Source organism: Chiloscyllium punctatum, chromosome 15, assembly GCF_047496795.1.
Source record: "Chiloscyllium punctatum isolate Juve2018m chromosome 15, sChiPun1.3, whole genome shotgun sequence".
Lineage (NCBI taxonomy): Eukaryota > Metazoa > Chordata > Chondrichthyes > Orectolobiformes > Hemiscylliidae > Chiloscyllium > Chiloscyllium punctatum.
Genome location: NC_092753.1, coordinates 74,772,025 through 74,795,680, shown reverse-complemented (window position 1 = coordinate 74,795,680; position 23,656 = coordinate 74,772,025). Strand labels below are relative to the sequence as shown.

Genomic DNA, 23,656 nt, shown 5'->3' with positions numbered 1-23,656 from the left:
CTGCTATTCATATATCATTTACGCACCCAAAAAATGTCTATTGATCCCTGTCCTGAATTCCTTAAATGAGCATGCATATTTCAAAGAATCACAACATTTTGAGTGAAAAACTTTCATTTCATCCCACTTCAAAATGTTCAATCCTTTATTCACAGTTAGTGACACTGCCTTATTCTGAGAAGGTATACACCTGTGCCTAAAACTGTTGTATATTTCAATTCCATTTCTTATTCCTCCAAATCTACGGAATGTAGGCCTGACCTATTCAATCCATCTTGATGGGATAATCCCTTCATTCCAGGAGACAGAGTGGTCCCCGACTGTTTATTTCATAATATAATCAGTTGGCTCAGCTTCCTTGGTACAGGTAGTTCTTCTATAACACGATGATTGCGTTCTTGTGCAACTCTGTAATACAGAAAAATCGTGCTTCAGAAACAGCACTTAAAGTGTTGGCAATGTAATCGCATTTCAGGAATGAAAGTTCGTGCTTTAGAAACAGTGTCCCCAATTTGTTAATTGTGTTATAACAAATACACGTTAACCAACATGCATTATAGCAGAACGACTTGTATCTTTATTTTCTTGTGTGGAACCAAAATATTTAAGTGATAGGAAATGTAACATTTTAAAATGTGAATTCTTGGAGTGTCCAATTAACAGGTTTCTCACATACTGCACCTTTGGGACAATTATATTAAACAAAAGCATATTAATAAGTTAAAAAATGCACTGAAGGTGGAGGAAAGCAATGATATAGTGTCCTTCGACTGTCTCAGGTTACATCAGTTTGACTTGTTTTCATACAGACAAGTAGTTTCAGGCTATGTGGATTAATTGGTTTGAAAATGAACTCTCACCTATCATTGTCACAATTAGAATTTAAAATGCCAAAGTATTGGCCATTCACTGTGTGGCTAGGTGAAAAAGTTTGATTAAGTGCACTTAACCCTTGCGACGCCACACCACAGCCTCTGGAAGAAACTAAGACATAACTGATCAGAAATGACAAAGCTTACTTTTTGTAAGCTTCATCAAATGTTTTGGCAGGAATGTTTGCATTTGATATATGCCTTTGTTATCTCTCTTTGCTATACTGTGACGGACAATATTCTTCATTCTGAGGTAAAAGGTTTGTCTGGATATTTCTGGGGTCCACCTTTAACTGTTTAAATATAGTGGAGCCGCCATCAACTCTTCCTAATGACCTAAGCTAACAGGAGGAGAGTGAGGGAGATTGATGGTGAGCTGGAAACAAACCTGACTTTGCTCACTGACCTGTTTTAAAATATCCACATGAGACTAAGCAACTGAAAGCAGGCTTCTTAAAACATGCCACTGATTGAAATTAAAGTTTGTGATCTCATGGTCCTGTTACTGTAAAGAGTAGAGTCTGAAGATGAACATCTTGTGTAAATTCTTTTAACCAAGTGCAACTAAGTGTGACCTGGAATAGATTACAGTTCACTTCCAACAAAGTGGATGGAAAGAATTCTCCAAATGTGCTAAGGATACTTTCCTTTATAACAGCTTACTGATTGTTGACAGGATAGTTAAATGGGGAAATTTTGTGAATGCTTAGTCCAAGATTTTGATATTGTCTTTGGAATTAAGCCAGCATCCATTAAAAAAAAACCTGCTTGAGATTGGATTCGCTTAGTAATGACTGGCAGAATTTTTATTCTTGTAAAACTAAACTTCAATTTTTTTGAACATATCGGTCCGCTGTAGATCTACTTCTAACACTGTGGAGATATGTGCAAGATTTAACACAAGTCAGTGCCAGTTCTGCTCTATTAAAATTGATAGATAATGGGAAGATACAATGCTTCTCAAACATGTGTCCTGGGAAACTCTATTTTAATGCTTCAAAATTCATGTAGCCCCAGAATGAAATTTTGGGGCTATGAGAACTGTTGTAATGGTTGGTAAATTAGTGGAGGATTTAATTCTGGAACAGAGGTGAAAGGAAGCAGAAAATTCTCAGTTGCTGAGGCAGAGGTAGGATGCCTTTAGTTTCCAGGTAACAAGGGATGTGGAAGGAGGGGCTTTGATTCAGTGATATTAGTGGGTGGGAGTTGGGGATTGGGTGAGGGTGTGCAGGTAACTGAAGATTGCACAGTGTTGTACACAAAGAAATTTAACCAAAAGGTGTAAAACTAGACAAAATGCCAAGTGAAAGTGAGGACTGCAGATGCTGAAGATCAGAGTTGAGAGTGCAGTGCTGGAACAGCACAGCAGGTCAGGAGAATCGATGTTTCGGGCATAAGCTGTTCATCAGGAATGAGGCTTGTGGACCGGGGGGGATGAGAGATAAATGGGAGGGGAGTGGCATTGGGGGAAGGTAGCTGAGAATGCGATAGGTGGATGAAGGTGAGGGAGAAGGTGATAGGTCATAGAGGAGGCTGGAGGGAAGAGATGGAAAAGGTGATGGACAGGTCAGGAGGGTGGTGCTGAGTTGGAGGCTTGGGACTGGTTAATATGGGTGGAGGAGAAATGAGGAAACTGTTGAAATCCACATTGATCCTGTGTGGTTACAGGATCCCAAGGCAGAATATGAGGCATTCTTCCTCCAGGTCTCGAGTGGTAAGGGTTTGGCGATGGAGGAGGCCCAGATTAATTAGATAAACAAAGCTGGAAAATTCCTCTTCAACATTTTAGTTGAGAACGTTAGTCTAGGAAAGCACATTGGCTCTGATTAACATTCAAATTAAATATTGAGAAAGGGTATATTCCTCACCAAGATTCACTTGTGTCAATCAGCGTGACTGGAATCTATGGAGGCATACATGCCAGTCCCAAATTAATTTTTCTGATTGCCATTAGCACCTTCACCCGCAGACCCTTTCACTTAAACTCTCCCTTCTCAACTAATAGGGGAAGGTCACTGGCCACCCCTTCATTGCTGTCAATAAGAAACCAAAGGGGTCTGGAAACAAAATTGATTTTCTTGCTTTGTGCTGCTGATCCCACTGACTCAAAGGGGCACCAAGCAAAGAGTGTGAGTCATCCTGGGGCTGCTAAAACCCTTTTTGAGAGTGTACAAATAACGGACATTTCTCCCTCTCTTTATGACCCAACAATTTACTTTTGTAGGTCTTTTCAGAATTCCTCTGCCTCAGTTAGGATGTTTCTCTTCTTGTTTACTGGAACACCACTATTCCTGCTGTAATGTTGCCCTTAATAGTCTTGTCAGACAGTAGCAAGCTGCTTGTCATAGTAGTCATATTTCACTGGGAACAGACTTTGCAAAGATGATCAGTGATCCAGAAAAGTGGATCGGGGTCAACATGATTTGGGTGATGAGTGGAAATCCCATCCTGAGCCTCCTCCAGCAGCAGGAGGGAAATCCACCTCACATTCTCTGAGATTTAATAGTTGAAGGAAGGTTCGTGTCCAGGGAGGGCTCCTGTTACAATGTTTCACCGAGTTGTCTGTATTTCCTTTCAAAAAAAAATTGGGGACCTTGTTACAAAGCAATAATGAATGTTACTTCATGAATTTTGTCCTTAATGCTGATTGAGTGCAGGTTACAATGTGCCTCCAATATAACATTTCAATATGTTCATTTCTTAAAGCAAGAAACTGATCGAATTTTACACTGATTTCCCTTAAATTCTGTCTTCCCCATGCAGAGTATTTGTATTTCATAAAATATTTATTGAGAAAATAAATTCTGTGCTGTGATTAGGGGTGGCATGGTGGCTCAGTGGTTAGCACCGCTGCCTCACAGTGCCAGGGACCCGGGTTCAGTTCCCAACTTGGGTTACTGTCTGTGTGGAGTTTGCACATTCTCCCCGTGTCAGTGTGGGTTTCTTCCGAGTGCTCCGGTTTCCTCCAATAGTCCAAAGATGTGCAGGTTAGGTGAATTGGCCATGCTAAATTGCCCATGCTAAATTGCCCATAGTGTCAGGTATGTTAGTCAGGAGTAAATGGGTCTGGGTGGTTGCTCTTCGGAGGGTCGATGTGCATTTGTTGGGCTGAAGGGCCTGTTTCCACACTGTAGGGAATCTAATCTAATCTTAAAAACAAGATCAGAAATCTCAACAGGTAAATGTTTATTTGTTTTGCCCATAGCCATGTCAATGGTGATCTTCCACAGAATTTGGAATATTTTCTCCTTTTTGTATCAGAGGTTCATGCATTTATGCATAAGCAATTTAAACATCTCTGTGTTCAATAGGTCCTGTGGATGTATTTTGACGTTTTCAAAAACCATACACACACACACACACACACACACACACACACACACACACGATCATGGATCAGGGCAAACATAAAGCTTGTTACAAGGTTTGAAATGTTCTAAGGTATTTGCTTGTGCAAATCAGCCATGAAGGCTGATGTTCTCGCAGAGATTTGAAATCCCTTGTTATAATTTGAATTTTCTTTAGGGCTTTCTGACGCATGCATAGCCCAATGCATGAATAGAGTTTGTCTATAGATTATAGAATCCCCACAGTTGGAAGCAGGCCATTTGGCCAATCGAGTCCACACCGGCCCTCCAAAGAGCACCCCACCCAAACCACCTCCCTTACCCTATCCCTCTAATCTTGTACTCCCTACGACTAATCCATATAGCCTGCACATCCCTGAACACTATGGACAATTTAGCATGACCAATCCACCGAACCTACGCATCTTTGGATTGTGGGAGGAGACTGGAGTATCTGGAGGAAACTCACATAGACATGGTGAGAATGTGCAAGCTCCATACAGACAGTTGTCCGAGGTTAGGATCGAATTCAGATCCTTGGCACTGTGAGGCAGCAGTGCTAACCGCTGAGCCACCATGCTACCCGCTGGCAGGATGACAGGAAAACATTATACCTGAGCGCTCTGTAGAAAGGGAAAGCGTTCCTTTGCATTTGTCTAGGAGAAAGGAGTGGAGGCTGGGTCAAGCATAGGCTCAATTAGAATATGCCCCCATTCTTTGCTAACACTGGAAGGATGTATCTGTGAAAGATTTCCTTAATCCATTCCCCCTTATAGCAATGCCTTTAAACAGGCAATCTAAAAGTACTGTGGCTAGTGTACTCACTGAGAGCCATCATGTTGTCATTATCTTGTCAACTCTGTCTTCTGCAAAATGTGGAAAAAAGACAAAATAACAAATTTGTGAATTACAGAGCATAATAACAAAGTTATTTTAAAAATTTCCATTCACAATCCTCCATGAATTTGCTGAAAACTATTAAGCAATGATCATTGCCATATATTCTCATTTCTTAAAAGGAACGAAAGGAAGAAACTTTTTAAAAGCATGTGTAAATAGCCTCAAGAGTATCAATGCATTATTTGGAAATAGTATCATTATGATTTTAAAGAAAGATGACCAAACTACTGGTTTATATTTTATGAAGTAAAATGATCGCACATGACTAAACCTATTGCTAAGGTGACTATTATCCTGCAGTGCTGGGCAGGCTATTTCCTGACAGCAATCACCATTATACTTCTATAAAACACATAATAGCGAATGTAATCAGAAGGCAACCACAGAACAGAGGGGAGAGGCCAAAGGGTAATGGAAGAAATGAAAGAGAGAACAATTACACTATGCTCCAGTTAGGATAGTGGAAGATGTCTCATTTTGTGTGGGAATTCCAATGTCAGACAGCTATAAATTAGTCACAGAATGCAAATCATGGCAAACTCTCCAGCCCTGGTGTTTTGCAGCTCTTACATGGTGTATTGCAACATCTGCAAAGTGATTGTTGTAAAATTGTGCTCTTCTGAATATGAAGTTAATTGTATTCACAGAAATGCACCAGAGAATGTTTGTTAATGGGTGGGGTTTTTTTCTCATTGAATAAATAGAGGCTATTGAAATGCAGAGAAAAAGCTGTGACTGTCTTCTCTGAAAGGATCATAACTCATCAGCACTGCATGCATTAGTTAGTTGCGATGGGAGTGATAAACCACCTGGAAAGTCATTTCACTGGCGTGATATTATTCTGTTTACTTTTTGGCTCCTGGCTTCTGACAGGCCCTTAAAAACATCTTTAACTGAATTCTGAATCACTGACCTTTAAGCACTCTATTTTACTTCTGATGCTGCTTGTGGGTGCAAAGTATCTGGAAGAAAAAGGGGATTTTTAAATATCCTTTTTACGATTTAAGAATTTAAACATCTCCAAATATTGACATTTACATTTCCTCACTGCATCAGGCTTGCTCTACATACTTCTTCCCACTTTATCTATTTTTCATTCTTTAGTGCTTTTTGTATATTTCTTATCCATGAGGTAATGGCCTGAGAAAATAAACAGAGGGGAAAAATTAGAGGAAAGAACATCTCTTTTTTTTAACAGCGGGCTTCTGATTTATGTAACAGGAATGAATACAAGTCTTAAGTAACTATATAGAACAGGAAACTTTACTATCAGTTAAATGCCCACTCACTGAGCTCTGAGACTGCACTGTTATCCGACAGGAAGGCTCTCTTCATGTCATTGCTGCTTGCGCACATTCCGAATGATTTACCAGATGGAAGACTTTTGCATCTACAGAATTTCAATGTTGGTAAACTCACTGTTGTTGTCTGCTTGGCCCATTGACATGTGTTTCATTGCCACTGCTTTATTGATTGGCAACCTGTATCTTTGTCATTGTGTTGACTAAAAGTTTGACTTTACAACTGCAGATCATTATCTGCCTGCCCAGAGGAAAGTCCAGTAAAATGAAACAGTTTGGAAATGAATGTACTGTGTATACTGGAGCTCCATGTTGATGTATATGAGTTGGACCAGTAAGTCTCCTTTGCAAGTTTCATCCTGGCTGCCTGAAATGGTTCTACTCTGGACTCTGAGTCAGAACACGTGGCTTCAAGCATTACTCCAAATATGGGCACAGAAATCCAGCAATCACTTTATTTTGTAACTAAAAAGTTGCTCATTTTCAGAGATTCCAGATTTTAAATGCGATTTTAAAATAACTTCCCATCCAACTTTTCTAGTGAATGCAAAATATCCCATGGCAGTGTTCGAAATATAACTGGGAGACATCACAGCCCACATGCCTCCTTTAACTTACACTATCAAAAGCACGTTTTCTATTTGTTCATTTATATACAATTTGTTGCGTGCAACATTCAGATACAGTATAGTGTTATGTTCCTCTTGCTCAATATAGGAGCTCAGGGATGCGGCTGATGTTCCTGACTCCTTCATATGCAGGAAGTGTGTCCATCTGCAGCTCTTGTTAGACTGCACGATGGCTCTGGAGCTGCAGATGGACTCACTGGAGCATCCGCAATGCTGAGGAGGTCATGGATAGCACGTTTAGTGAATTGGTCACGCTGTAGATGAGGTTTGCTGAGGGAGAAAGGAAATGGGTGACCAAAGGCAGAGAAAGAGTAGGAAGGCGGTGCAGAGTCATCTCCCTCCAAAACAGATATACCGTATTGGATATGTTGGGGGAGATGGATCACCAGGGGAAGGTAGCAGTAGCCAGGCTCATGGCACTGTGGTTGGCTCTGCTGTTCAGAAGAATGGGAAAAAGAATGGAAGGGCTATAGTCATGGGGGTTCAATTGTAAGGGGAGTAGATAGGCAGTGCTGTGGTCGAAAATGAGATCCACTGCTGCCTCACAGCGCCAGAGACCTGGGTTCAGTTCCCGCCTCAGGCGACTGACTGTGTGGAGTTTGCACGTTCTCCCCGTGTCTGCGTGGGTTTCCTCTGGGTGCTCCGGTTTCCTCCCACAGTCCAAAGATGTGCAGTTCAGGTGAATTGGCCATGCTAAATTGTCCGTAGTGTTAGGTAAGAGGTAAATGTAGGGGTATGGGTGGATTGTGCTTCGGCAGGGCGGTGTGGACTTGTTGGGCCGAAGGGCCTGTTTCCACACTGTAAGTAATCTAATCTAATCTAATCTAATCCCGAATGGTTGTTGCTTCTCAGGTGCATGGGTCAGGAATGTCTCAGATGGGCCGCAGGACATTCTGAAAGGGGAGGGTGAACTGCCAGCTGTCATGGTGCATATAGGTACCAATGATATTGGTAATAAATGGGTTGAGGTTCTACAAGCAGAATTTAGGGAGTTAGAGGGCAAGTTAAATAGTAGGACCTCAGAGGTGGTAATCTCAGGATTGCTGCCAGTGCCACGTGCTAGTCAGAGTAGCAATAAAAGAATAGGTAGGATGCATGCGTGGCTTTAAAGATGATGCAGGAGGGAGGGATTCATTTGGGACATTGGAATCGGTTCTGGGGGAAGTGGGATGATTACAAATTGGACGGTCTACACCTGGGCTGGACTGAAACTAGTGTTCTAGGGGGTATTTTTGCTAAGACTGTTGGGTATGGTTTAACCTAATGTGGCAGGAGGATAGAATCCAAATAAGGAGGCTAGTGGACAGGAAGGAGGTAGAAACTAAAGCCTGTAAGGAACTTGATAATGAAGTCAGCATGATTAAGAGGAAGAGTAGGCAGGGAGCAGATGATAAACACAAGGGGACTGGTGGTCTGAGGTTCATTTTTTTAATGTGGGAAGTATAGTAGGTAAGGCAGATGAACTAATGGCTTGGATTAGTACCTGGGAGTATGATGTTATTGTTATTACTGAGGCTTGGTTGAGGGAAGGGAAAGATTGGCAACTAAATATCCCAGGATATCAATGCTTCAGGCAGGATAGAGAGGGAGGTAAAAGGGGTGGAGGAGTTGCATTACTGATCACAGAGGATATCCCATCTGTGCTGAAGGAAGGCACTATGGAGGACTCGAGCAGTGAAGCAATATGGGCAGAGCTCAGTAATAGGAAGGGTGCAGTAACAATGTTGGGGCTGTACTACAGGACTCCCAACAGTGTGTGTGAGATAGAGGTAAAAATATGTAAACAGATTATGAAAAGATGTAGGAGCAACAGGGTTTTGGTGATGGGAGGTTTTCATTTTCGCAACATTGGCTTAGTTTTAGAGGTCTAGTTGGAGCAGAATTTGTGTATGGAGCATCCAGGAGGGTTTTATAGAGTACTATGTACATAGTCGAACTCGGGAAGGGGCCATACTAGACCCGGTGTTGGGGAATGGACCCGGCCAAGTTTTAGTAGGGGAACACTTTGGGAATAGTGATCACAATTCCGTTAGTTTTAGAATACTCATGGACAAAGACGAGAGTGGTCCTAAAGGAAAAGTGATAAATTGGGGAAAGGCCAAATATAGCAGAATTTGGCAGGAGCTGGGGAATGTAGATTGGGAGCAGCTGTTTAGGGGTTAATCCACATGTGATATTGTGGGACGCTTTTAAAGAGAGGTTGATTAGAGTGCAGGAGAGACGTGACCCAGTGAAAATGAGGGATAGGAATGGCAAGATTAGGGAACTATAGATGACAGGTGAAATTAAGAGACTAGCTAAGCGGAAACAATTATCCATACATAAGGTAGAGGTGACTGAAGACAAATGAAGCTTTGGAAGAATATCGGGAAAGTAAGACCAACCTGACACAATGAATTCAGAGGACTAAAAGGGGTCATGAAATATCTTTAGCAAACAGGGTTAAGGAAAATCCCAAACCTTTTATTCATATAGAAGGAGCAAGAGGGTAACTAGAGAAAGAGTTGGCCCACTCAAGGAAAAAGGAGGCAAGTTATGCATGGAGTCAAAGGAAATAGGTGGGATTCTTAAATGAGTACTATGTGTCAGTATTCACCAAGGAGAGGAACATGGTGGATGTTAAGGTTATGGATAGATTTTTGATTACTCTCAGTCAAGTCAGCATGAGGAGGGAGAAAGTGTTGGGTATTTTGAAAGGCATTAAGCTGGAAAGGTTTCTTGGTCTAGATGGGATCTATCGCAGGTTACTGAGGGAAGTGAGAGAGGAAATAGCTGACTCCTTAACAGATATCTTTGCAGCATCCTTGAAAAAGGGTGAGGTCCTGGAGGACTGGAGAATTGTTAGTGTTGTTCCCTTGTTTAAGAAGGGCAGCAGGGATAATCCAGGTAATTATAGACCAGTGATCCTGCCATCAGAGAAGCTGCTGGAGAAGATACTGAGGGATAGGATTTATTTACATTTGGAAGAAAATGGGCTTATCAGTGCTTTGCAGCATGGTTTTGTGCAGCGAAGGTCATGTCTTACCAACTTAATAGAATTCTTTGAGGAAGTGACAAAGTTGATTGATGAGGGAAGGGCTGTAGATGTCGTACACATGGACTTCAGTAAGGCATTTGATAAGGATCCCCATGGTAGGCTGATGGAAAAAGTGAAGTCGCATGGGGTCCAGGGTGTTCCAGCCAGATAGATAGAGAACTGGCTGAGCAGCAGAAGACAGAGATTAGTGGTGGAAGGGAATTTCTCAAAATGGAGAACTGTGACCAGTGGTGTTTCACAAGGATGTTGGGACTACTGTTGTTTGTGATATACGTAAATGATCTGGAGAAAGGTATAGGTGGTCTGATTAGCAAGTTTGCAGATGACACTAAGATTGGTGGAGTAGCAGATAGTGAAGGGGACTGTCAGAGAATACAGCAGAATATAGATTAGATTAGATTAGATTAGATTACTTACAGTGTGGAAACAGGCCCTTCGGCCCAACAAGTCCACACCGCCCCGCCGAAGCGCAACCCACCCATACCCCTACATCTACCCCTTACCTAACACTACGGACAATTTAGCATGGCCAATTCACCTAACCTGCACATCTTTGGACTGTGGGAGGAAACCGGAGCAGCACCCGGAGGAAACCCACGCAGACACGGGGAGAATGTGCAAACTCCACACAGTCAGTCGCCTGAGGCAGGAATTGAACCCAGGTCTCTGGCGCTGTGAGGCAGCAGTGCTAACCACTGTGCCACCGTGCCTGCCTATATAGATAGATTGAAAATTTAGGCAGATAAATGGCAGATGGAGTTCAATCCGGGCATATGCGAGGTGATGCATTTTGGAAGATCCAATTCAAGAGTGAACTATACAGTAAATGGAAAAGCTCTGTGGAAAACTGATGTACAGAGAGATCTGGGTGTTCAGGTCCATTGTACCCTAAAGGTGGCAACGCAGGTCAATAGAGTAGTCAAGAAGGCATATGGCATGCTTTCCTTGATTTTATGGGGTATTGAGTACAAGAGTTGGCAGGTCATGTTACAGTTGTATAGGTCTTTGGTTCAGCCACATTTGGAATACTGTGGACAGTTCTGGTCGTCACATTACCAAAAGGATGTGGATGCTTTGGAAAGAGTGCAGAGGAGTTTCACCAGGATGTTGGCTGGTATGGTGGGTGCTAGCTATGAAGAGAGGTTGAGTAAATAAGAATTATTTTCATTAGAAAGACGAAGGTTGAGGGGTGACCTGACTGAGTTCTACCAAATTGGGTGGCATGGTGGCTCAGTGGTTAGTACTGCTGCCTCTCAGCGCCAGGGACCTGAGTTCAATTCCAGCCTTGGCCGACTGTCTGTGTGGAGTTTACATATTCTCCCTGTATCTGTGTGGGTTTCTTCTGGGTGAGGAGGGAGCAGAGCGAAACAGATCCTGAGAGAATAGGTGAAGGTTTAGAAAGAAGATCTGGATCGGCACAGGTTTGGAGTGCAGAAGGGCCTGTTCTTGTGTTGTAATGTTCTTTGTAGGACAATAGTGATCACTATTCAGAACTAATCCACTATTTGTAACTTGCTCATCAACTCAGACAACAGGAAAGGTGCTAAATTAACGGTTAACTATTTTTAAGTTCTCAAAATTTACATATTTTAAAATCTCAACTTTGGAGTTGCTGAACCACTAAGTGTATCACTTAGTGCTTTCAATCCTTATGGCAGCCAATGCTACAGATCTTCATCCATGTTTCTCAGTAGAAAGCAAGTCATGGACATCTACATCCTAAAGTGATAAAATCTCCATCTATTTAAAACAGTTTGCATACATTTCTGGTCCTCAGACCTTACTTTCTGTTGTTATTTTTACTTATAATCTCGTGCCAACACTTCCCATTGTAAATTAGCACATAAAAATCTCCTATTCAATTTTACATTGTTAACGTCTATGTATAGTCATAGACACTCTGGTCGCTAAGTGACTCTGTGGAATAACTCTCGAAAGAATTTCTTCTCAGTTTGGCTTCTTGCTCTATGCAGGCATATTCTAAACTCCTGTTTCTCTTAGTCTTTTTTTTTATTTGTTACGAGTATTCACTTTGCCTTTCATCTTCTTAAATCCAAACTTTCAGCCTTTGTTTTTCAGGCATTTGGGCGGCCTAGTCAGCAGTCATTGATGGTGGAAGGACAAAGGCAAGAGGTGTGGAATTCAACTCAGGTCAGAGCCCAAGACAGACAGTATCCTGTGACACAACAATGCTCAGTGCTCTTTGACACCAACTGACAATTACAAAGCATCTTAAAATATTCCAAGATATTGGAATATTTGTAGGGCAATCAGAGAAAAACTGAAACCAAGCCAAAGAAGTAGGTATCAGCTTTTACTATAAAGGGATTAAAGTATAAAAACAAAGAAATCTTGTTTCAGTTTAAAAAAAAAGTCAAGCAAGATCACACCTGAAATACTAGGTACAGTATTTGTCTCCTTGCTTCATAAAGAATGTACTTACTTCCAGAGGAAGTGCAAGTACCGTTCACTAGTCTGATTCCTGGAATTAAGGAATTGACCTATGAGGAGAGATTGAGTAGACTAAGCCTATACTCCCTGCAAGTAAGAAGAGTGAGAGGTGATCTCAGTGAAATACAACATTCTTAAGGGGTTTGACAGGGCATACATATGTTGGGATAAAAAGCCTTTGACTGGAATATTTAGGATCAGAATTCTCAGTCTCAGAATGAGGCATTGTCTATCTAGGATTGAGATGAGATGAAATTTGTTTATTCAGAGGCTCATGACTCTTTAGAGTTCTTTAGCCCAGTGACATGCAGTTGCTCAGTCATTGAGTATGTCCAATAATGGCATTGATAGATTTTTGTATGTTTTTGCACCCAGGATAGTGCAAGAGGGAAGATTTGGGGTAAAAGATCAGGAATGATATTACTGAATGGGAGGAACATGTTCAAGAGGCTGAATGACCATCTCGCTCTCCCATTTCTTCTGTAAAGAGATATATAACCCATTGACTGAACCTTTGGCAAAGTGCTGGATTACATCTCAACGGAGGATAGAGATATGAAAGAGAGAACAATAGACAATAGACAATAGGTGCAGGAGTAGGCCATTCTGCCCTTCGAGCCTGCACCACCATTCAATATGATCATGGTTGATTATCCTTAATCAGTATCCTGTTCCTGCCTTATCTCCATAACCCTTGATTCCACTATCCTTGAGAGCTCTATCCAACTCTTTCTTAAATGAATCCAGAGACTGGGCCTCCACTGCCCTCTGGGGCAGAACATTCCACACAGCCACCACTCTCTGGTTTAAAAAGTTTCTCCTCATCTCTGTCCTAAATGGTCTACCCTGTATTTTTAAGCTGTGTCCTCTGGTTTGGCACTCACCCATCAGCGGAAACATGTTTCCTGCTGCCAGAGTGTCCAATCCTTTAATAATTTTATATGTCTCAATCAGATCCCCTCTCAGTCTTCTAAACTCAAGGGTATACAAGCCCAGTCACTCCAGTCTTTCAGTGTAAGGTAATCCTGCCATTCCAAGAAATGACCTCGTGAACCTACGCTGCACGCCCTCAATAGCCAGAATGTCTTTCCTGAACAAAGGAATTTTGTTACAGCTGAAGCCTTGGCTACTATTGGAGGAGTGAAAGAAATGTGAAGTGTATGGGAGGCCTTTGTTGAAGAAATTGAGATTTCTCAGAAGGTTACATTTTTACTATATAAATCTGTCATTGCCACGAGCCAAATATCATTTCATCAAACACATCCTCAACTGTACTCACCTTTCATCCGCAGTGCCCTGACTCACTCCAGAGCACAAAATATTTTTTTCAATGGCTATTCTTGAAGTTTACTCAAAAGCTAATTCATAATTTTCAGGACTTTTTTTGGTTTTCAAATCCCCTTCTCATTATCACCAGTCAGCTTTTATACGATGTGATCATGTAGAAACAATACTATTTGCATTTGTGGTGGCGTACAGTATTTGAACTGACAGAAACACAATGAGAAGAATTTATCAATGCCCTGAGACCTTTTCAATTCTTCATTGAACTTAGAATCAGAACACACAGGGAAACATTTGATTTATTAAACAAAACAGTGTTTAAATTGACATAAGAAAACAAACATGAGTTAGCAACAATTTTTTCCACAAAATAATTGATATACACTTCTGCATACAAAAAGTCCATCACTTTAAACACACATTTCACAGGCTTGTGGGCCCACCATTAATGTATTTCTATGACATATGCACAAATAGAGATTTTAATCAAATAATTATAAAAATTGTTACTTCAACTCAGATCTCAACCTTAGATTTACAATTTAACAATTTAGCAATTAGTACTGTTTATTGCAACAGTTTTCACATATAGTAGTTCCTGAACAGATGCTGCCTTAAGCTAGAGATTCCATATTCAATGAAAGAAGATTATGAGCTCAGTTATTTCAGATTTGCCTAGCTCCTATTTGTTGACAGGTTAAAACTCGTCTGTCTCTTGGGTCAGAATGGTAGCTCAGTGGTTAGCACTACTACCTCACAGTACCAGGGACCCGGGTTTGATTCCAGCCTCGGGTGACTGTCTGTGTGGAATTTGCACACTTTTCCTGTGTCTGCATGGATTTCCTCCAGGTGGTCCAGTTTCCTCCCAGATGTACAGGTTAGGTGGAGTGGCCATAGTGAAATTGTTCATAGTGTTCAGGGATGTGTGTTCTAGGGGGATTCACCATGGGAAATGCAGGCTGTGCGGATAGGACAGACATCTGGGTGGAATTCACGGTGAGCTGAATGGGGTGCTTCTGCACTGTAGGGGCTCTATGATTCTTTGCAGCCTTCCTCTCATCTCCTTGCAATTTCCTTTTTGACCAAACTTTACAGCCTATCTCACCAGTCCTCCACCATTGCAGTCTCCTTCTGTCAGCCTTTACAATTGCTCCCTTTCCTCATTCTCCCTACCTCCTTGCAGACTTTCCCTTTTTACTGACTCCCCCACAACCTCTTTGCAACATCCTCTCTCCTCCATAACCTATGCTTGCTTCCCTCTCCCTCAACCCTCCTGCAGCCTCTTTCATCTCTCCCTTCTGAAAGCAGATGGTCCTCTGTCCCCACCCCATGACCTAGAAAATGTAACTCCAGATACATGGCTCTCCAACTTTGGCATACCCTGGCTTTGACCCATTACTCCTTGGCTCTCTTTGAAGAAAAGCTTCCATCTTACTGATCATTCACTTGCTCTTGTTCCTTCTTTTCATCTTACACATTTTGCCTGCTGCTCCCTCCAAACACAGGCTGTCTCTCTCCTTATCTCTGTCCTGAAAGTTCTGTACTTGCCCACAAAGGAAGCATCCTTTCTACATTATTCAGTACCTTATACACTTCAATCAAATACTTACTATGATCTGAGGTTCCCCCTGTTTCAAGAAGACCACTATTATCCTGGTGCCAATGAAAAATCAGACAATTTGCCTCAATGATTGCTGCCTAGTGGCTCTGACATCCATCATTATGAAGTGTTTTGTGAGAATGGTAATGGCACACATCAAGTCCAGCCTCCCAGATTGCCTTGATCCACGACAATTCTCCCACCATCACATACATCTATCGTAGGTGCCATCTCCCTTGACCTGCACTCATCCCTGGAACATCTGGATAACAAGGACACCTATGTCAGATTCATATTTATTGACTTGAGCCCAGCCTTCAACAGAATAATTCTCCAGCAAAATTCATCTCCAAACTCCGAGATGTAGGACGCTGCCCCTTTCCCACAACTGGATCCTTGACTTACTGACCCAGAGACCACAATCAGTAAGGATAGGTGACAATACCTCCTCTACAATAATCCTCAATACCAGTGCCCACAAAACTACATATTCAGCCTCTTACTTTACTCCTTATACACTCACAACTGTGTAGCCAAATTCAGCTTTAACTCCTTTTACAAATTTGTTGATGACATTACTGCAGTGGGTCAGATCTCAAACAACAAGACAGACTAAAGGAAAGAGATAGGCAACTTAGTGGAATGGTGTAAAAACAACAATCTCTCCTCACAAAATGAAGGAACTGGTCATCGACTTCAGGAAGTAGAGAGGAGGGCAGACTCCTGTCCTTATCAGTGATGCTGAGGTGGAGCTGGTGGAGATCTTCAAGTTCCTAAAAGTAAATATCATCAACGGTCTATCCGGGTCTATCCATGTCAACACTACCATCAAGAAAGCCAATGCCATGACTTCCACAGAAGTTTAAGGAAATTTGGCATGTCTACAAAGACGTTACCAACTTCTAAAGAAGCACCGTAAAAAGCATCCTATCTAGATGCAGCACAGCTTGGTATGGCAAGACCACAAGAAACTACATAAAGTTGCAAATGCAGCTCAGGCCATCACACACAAAAAAAGCAGCCTTCCTTCTATTAACTCCATCTACACTTCCCACTGCCTTAGGAAAGCAGCCAACATCATCAAAGACCCCTGTCACCCTGTGTTACGCTCTCTTCCGCCCTCTACCATCAGGCAGAAGCTACATATGTTCGAAAATACATACCAACAGGTTTAAGAACAACTTCTTCCCTGCAATTATCAGAATTATGAATAGATCTCTCATATATTAGAGTTTACCTTTCTCTGCACCTTATTAGTAGCTGTAGCACTATATTCTGTATTCTATTGTATTATTTTTATGGAACAATATAAGATCTGATTTGCCTGGTTAGCACACAATAAAATGCTTTTCACTGTATATACATACATGTGACAATAATAAATCAAATCAAATTAAATAAAATCAAATCACCCCTCAGTCCTTGAAATGCCAGTGGAAGCAAGTCCTGCCTGTCCAACCTTTCCACATAAGATGATTCACTCTTCCATGTTTCAACTAGTAAACATCCTCAGAACTAACTCCACTAAATTTACATCCTTCCTTAAAGAAGGAGGTCAAGACTTCATACAGTATTCAAAATGTGGTCTCACTAATACCCTGTATAATTGAAGCATAAAATGTTTACTTCTAAGATCAATTTTTCTTGTAATAAAGACTCACATTCTATTCAGCTTTTTGATTGCATGCTGTCTCTATATTGCAACATCTATTCTCTCCCTTGTTCAAGAAAGGGAATAGTGATAATCCTGGGAATTACAGACCAGTCAGTCTTACATCAGTGGTGGGCAAATTATTGGAGAGAATTCTGAGAGACAGGATTTATGATTATTTGGAAAAGCATAGTTTGAATAGAGATAGTCAGCATGGCTTTGTGAGGGCAGGTCATGCGTCACAAACCTTATTGAATTCTTTGAGAATATGACAAAACACATTGATGAAGGTAGAGCCGTGGATGTGGTGTACTTGGGTTTTAGTAAGGTATTTGATAAGGTTCCCCACGGTAGGCTCATTTGGAAAATAAGGAAGTATGGGGTACAGAAAAATTTGGCTGTCTGGATACAGAATTGGCTGGATCATAGAAGACAGAGAGTGGTGGTAGATGGAAAGTATTCATCTTGGAGCTCAGTGACCAGTGGCGTTCCACAGGGATCTGTTCTGGGACCTCAGCTCTTTGTGATTTTTATAAATGACTTGGATGAGAAAGTGGAAGGGTGGGTTAATAAGTTTACTGGTGACATGAAGGTTGGTGGACTTGTGGATAGTGTGGAAGGCTGTTTGTAGGTTGCAATGGGACATTGACAGGGTGCAGAGCTGGGCTGAGAAATGGCAGATGGAGTTCAACCTGGTAAAGTGTGAAGTGATTCAGTTTGGAAGGTACAATTTGAATGCAGATTACAGGATTAAAGGCAGTGCAGATGAACAGAGTGATCTTTGGGTCCACGTCCATTGATCCCTCAAAGTTGCCACCCAGTTAAATGGTTGTTAAGAAGATATATGATGTGCTGGATTTCATTAGTGGGGGATTAAGTTTAAGAGCCGTGAGGTTATGCTGCAGCTCTATAAAGCCCTGGTGAGACCTAAAATATTGCGTTCAGTTCTGGCCACCTCATTATAGGAACTATGTGGAAGATTTCGAGAGGGTGCAGAGGAGATTTATCAGGATGCTGCCTGGACTGGAGGGCATGTCTTATGAAGAAAGGTTGAGGATGCTTGGGCTTTCCTCACTGGGGTGAAGAAGGCTGAAAGGTGACTTGATAGAGGTGTACAAGATGATGTGAGGCATACATAGACTGGATAGCCAGAGACTTTTTCCCAGGGCAGAAATGGCTATTTCAAGCCAGCATAATTTAATGGTGATTAGAGGAAGGTTTAGAGGAGATGTCAGAGGTAAGTTCTTTACACAGAGAGTGGTGAGTGTGTGGAATGCACTGCCAGTGGTGGTAGTAGAGTCAAATACATTAGCGACATTTAAGTGATTCTTAGATAGGCATATGAATGATAGCACAACGAAGGATATGTGGGTTTGTTTGATCTTAGAGTAAGATGAAAGGTCAGCACAACGTCGAGGGCTGAAGGACTTGTACTATGCTGCACTGTTCTATGTTCTATGCTTTAATTCCCTCTGCACCGCTGAGTTCTGCAGTCATCTATACTGAAACAATACTTTGCTTTATTATTCTCCCTGCCAAAGTGAAACTATCACATTTTCCCAGATTACACTCCATCTGCCAGGTTTTTGCCTACTCACTAATACTAACTGTATACTTCAGTAATTTCTTTATGTCTCCTTCACATTATATTTAACTACTTATTTTGGTGCTGCCTGCAAATTAATCCACTATGCCTTAGTTCCCCTTAGCTAGGTCACCACATGAAAAATATTATAATCTTTTTAAATAGCTACAGTTATTGGAGCATGGAGCTAGAAATTTAAACCATTTCCATGACAAGTTACTTCAGTACAGAACTTCATTTTCTTGGAGCTGTGAATGTAGTTTTTACTAGGAGTAGGAAGATGGTGTTAAAATATCTTAACTCCCAGTTCATATAGCCAGTTGTTTTTTCTCACAGAAGATTAATTACCAACTGTCAGTTTCTTTGATAGGTATATCATCCTTGCAATAATATTTGATCTCTGTCCCTACCCATTTTGCTGTGATATATGTTAGGCATCCTGATCGTAGTCATCACTGAACATAAGAACATGAGGAATAGAATCTGCAGTGGATACGTTTACCTTTTCAACCTGTTTCTGCCACTCAGCAAAGAAAAGCTAAGCTTTTATCTCAACATCACCTTCCCAAGCCCTCCCCATATTCCTTGAAGGAGAATTCTCAGGGTTTGCAAGATTTTGCATGTAATAATTTTAGTCTTTATTGCTCAACACATTATTGCATCACAGTGACCCTATGTTCTCGACTCCCGAAACAGGCGTATCATTTTCTCCACAATTACCTTGTCAAACCATTAAAGATGTTATATTTGTTAGGTAGATTGCCTCTTATACTCCTAAAACTCAGGAGATATTGGGCAATCCACTCATTATGATCCCAAGCCATACTAACATCTGCCTTAGGAGATTATATTTTGTTTTTATTTTGGTTTTAACAAGATGATTTTTCACTGAAATGCGGACATGCAATGCTGCAATTTAGGTTTTAAAAATGAAACAGCAACTTATTATGCAAAAGAAATGAAGATGAAATAGAATAAGCCAATTTATTTACATGTAACACAATTTGAAATATTTCAAAATGCACAGTAAAATACAATCCCACCCATCCCAACACTATCACATGATAGTAATTAAATAACAGAAAGAATACGTTTCTCGATCACAACCATAAATTTGACAATTTTTTTTTGAATTCCTGATCTTGAGAGTTTGCTAGCTTCTTCCTTGATTTGTCATTCAACTAATTTTTGACTTTTTCAGCTTCAAATTACTACATTAGGGTTCCTACCAAACAGTTCTGGTCTGCAATCCTAAAACCCTTAGATTGAGGTAATCTACCTTTTCACTGTTCTATACTGATACCTTTCTCCAGGTATTTTTCCTTCATCAAACTTCTACTAATCTTCTGCAAATTGAAATCAAAAGCTTTTCAACCTCTGGGTTTTTCACGTAAGCCAAATAAAAAACATGCCTCTAAATATAAAGCAAGCCAATCATTGTCAATATTTGATCTATCCAATCATAAAACTCCTAAAACATAAACAAATAGTATTATTACTCCTGGAACTCTCTCCCACCTTGTTTTTAAAAGCCTAGCTACCAAAATACTGATAAGATAATCATTAAACTCTTTTGTATACATAGACTATAACACATATACCATTAGTTCAAAATCCAAACTCTAAAGTAAATGATATTGAGATATATTTTCCTTACATTACACTCCTTACAAGATAATGCCACTATTAGACCTGAGGTGAGTTCAAACCTCCTATGAGAGTTGGACTGAATGCAGGTTTGGGATTTTTCTCCCAGATCAGGAGCATAGATTGAAAAGAAATCCAATTTCTACAATCCTGACATTTTAAAAAAAATAGTTGCCTGCATTTCATATTTTTGGTCTAGGATGCAGACTGGATTAGGATTCAGGTGAGCTGGCATTGGAAAACACCCTAATAGACTACCACAGCAAGCTGAATGGAGACAATTGTTGGCAAAGTTCAAAAAGTTGAAACAGAAAACATTCCTCCTGCTCCCAACCCCTCAATGTTAACCAATGCCTTCTGTTGGCCATCATAACCTTTATGTTCCCATAAACCCATCCCTCATAGCCCCTAAGCCAATCTATACCCATCTACCCATTCCCCATGGGTGCTCATACTCATTATGTCATGTTCATCTGTCCAATCCCAATGGTCCCTCATACCTCCATGCCCTGCAGTCACATTCCATGAGTCTTACTACATCCTGTGCCATGCTACACTCATCTCAATTGACTCCTCATTGGCCATATGCTCCCAATCATTCTAGGGCCCTTTGAGGCCCAATGCTACCGCGGTGCCAATCATCATCCTTTACCCTTTCCTCTCCATGTCAACTCACCTCCCATCCAGTATGGGCATTAAGAAGCAAGCATCATGACAGAACATAAAGTCACTAGTCTATTGTTGTTGTCACTATTAAAAAGAACTCTCATTGCAATTCAATCAAAGTGCACAAATAAGTCCTTATGAGAGAAAAAATCACAGAAGAGCTCAATGATTTATATAAACAATCAGTTCACTTGTAGTTGCTACATTATGTCAATAAACAACTCATTCAAGTACTTGCAAAGTTTATGTCAATACACTTTTCCATTCAATAAGCAGGTGGGGTTATCCATCAGTAGGCACTCCATCGTGAAGATGATGATTTGGCAAAACAGTCAGACAACACATGTTCTATGATGATTTTATGTCATACAATTCCTACAGTGTGGATACAGGCCATTCAGCCCATTGAGACCACACAATCCCCTGAAGAGCATCCCACCCAAACCCACCTCAGTACCCTATAAACCTGCATTTTCCACAGCTTATCTTTCTAGCCTGTACATCTGTTGACTGTGGGAGGAAACCAGAGCACCTAGAGGAAATTCACACAAACACAGGGAAAGTGTGCAGACTCCATTCAGGCATGCCCCTGAGGGTAGGATCAAACCCGGGTCCTTGGTGTTGCGAGGCAGCAGTGCTAACCATTGAGCCATCATGCCACTTAGTCACTTTCAAATACATAGCAGTGCTTCGTTATGAAATGCATTTTTCTTTTGGGCAGCTTATTGGAAAATTTGCAGGTTCAAATGTGTTAATGCATTTTTTACACACAAGCATATCTTTTCACAATTCCCAAGGTTGACTTACCTTTCCCAAAGAGTACCTTATATCTGCCAAAAATGACCCAGGACCAGATCTAATGGGGTACCTTACCCCTCCAAAAATGGAGAAATATAAAACATTCATCCCATGCTCTCCTACACACTCCCCATGCCCCACTAATGCCAACTTATACAATTCTAATTGCCATATGCCCAAACTGATGATATTTTCTAGCACTAATTTTAACTTGGTGCCTATTTCTCCCTTCACCCACTATTCCAATACATTGAATATCTTAGATGAATGCAACTGCAATAATTGTCAAGAAGCTCAACACCATCTGAGATGAAGCAGCCTGCTTGCTTGGCACTCCACCAAACACTTTCACATTCACTCTCTCCACCACTGACACAGAATGGCACCAGTGTGTACCATCTGTGAGGTGCTCTGCCACAACTCACTCAGGTATCTTCAACCACACTTTCCAAACTCTCAAACTCATGCCATCTGGAAGGTCAAGGGCAGCAGGTACTTGCGAACTCTACCACTTGCAAATTTCCTTCAACATTCACCATCCTGACTTAGAACTATAATCGCCATTGCTTCAGAGTCACTGGGTCAAAATCTTAGAACTCCCTCCTTAACACTATGGGGTATACTTACGCCATATGGATGGCAGCAGTTCAAGAAGACAGACCACCAACTTTTCAAAGGCAATTCGTGATAGGTGGTAAGTGCTGGCATTTGCCCATACCCCAACAACAAATTTAGAAATCTACAATACCCATATACAGAGTAGAAAAAATGTAGTTATATTCCTTAAATTTCTGTGTCATGGACTATTGAGAAAAAAAACATTATAATCATAAATCAAATTATTTCACAGGTCATGGAAGGGGATAAGAAGAATTTGTGGTGAGAAACAAGCTTCCAATGTAGTTGGGAGGGTACTAATCAGCCCCAGCATGCTTTGTTTAGCGTGTATGAAGCAAGGGGGAAGGAACTGGTGGGACTGCACATCTTCAGGTCAGCCTCATGTAATCTGAACACAAACTTCACTCTTGTGTTTCTCCACCACTTGACTGTGTGAATGCTGGGTCTAACAGAAGGTTTGAAGCTTTATAAGGTTGAAACAAAATACATGAAGAACCTTGATAAACAGTACTTCAGTTACCTAGATGACATAATTGTGGACTAATAGTTGGAGGTCACAGTAGCCCCTGCTCTTGCTTGCTAGGACCTGAAGGATCAAGCTTCCAACAGTTGTATTTTTGAGCAGCTTGTGAGCAGATTCTTCCCTGGAACTTGTTTCCAAAGCTGGCAGCAGGAAGTTGTGAAGTTGAATGATAATTTGTTCAGTGTTGACATGGATATAAATAAAAGACCCCTAGTGTCAGTGTATGTGTGGGCCCACATGGAACATTTAATGTACAATCTTACCTGTCTTTCATGCCTCCTGTGGTCTTTGTTCACTATCTTGGAAACTACAGCTAATCTCCTTCCTACTAGGAATATCTACACGTGAGAAGTAATGAGCTCTCTCACAACTGAAGCTATATAAAGTTTGACTGCCAAAAATTTCAGCACAGCTTTAAGTAGCTACCAAGGAAGCTCCAACATGTTTCAATTATTTGCTTCATGCCTGAAGACAAAAATGGGACCGAGGTACAGTATCACCCATTAGATAAAAAGAACCATACTGAAAGAAGCCCGCTTCATAAACAGGGCGTTAAAGAAGCACACAGCTGGTCACAACCTGTAGCTATCTCTCCCCTGAAATGTTGTGATGCTTCCTTTTTAAATGAAATTGGAGGCAAGAATAACTACTGCACATGATGTGTACACAGGGCTCTCTGCATGTAGGTTTACAGCTGATCTTAAAATGTACCTCATTCTTAGGCTATTATTGGGTGCTGTCCAAAAT

General features: G+C 41.1%; 1 long non-coding RNA gene across 1 annotated transcript in view; it reads right to left on the bottom strand.

Moving 5' to 3' along the window:
* Window positions 1-290: 290 nt before the first annotated feature.
* Window positions 291-23,656, bottom strand: part of LOC140485923 (uncharacterized) — a 95,909-nt gene continuing 72,543 nt past the window's right edge. Inside the window, exons 2-4 of the long non-coding RNA XR_011962481.1 lie at window positions 6,033-6,081; window positions 5,045-5,085; window positions 291-408 (exon numbers count right to left, since the gene is read on the bottom strand). This is a non-coding gene — a long non-coding RNA (uncharacterized lncRNA). The remainder of the gene's footprint in view (window positions 409-5,044; window positions 5,086-6,032; window positions 6,082-23,656) is intronic.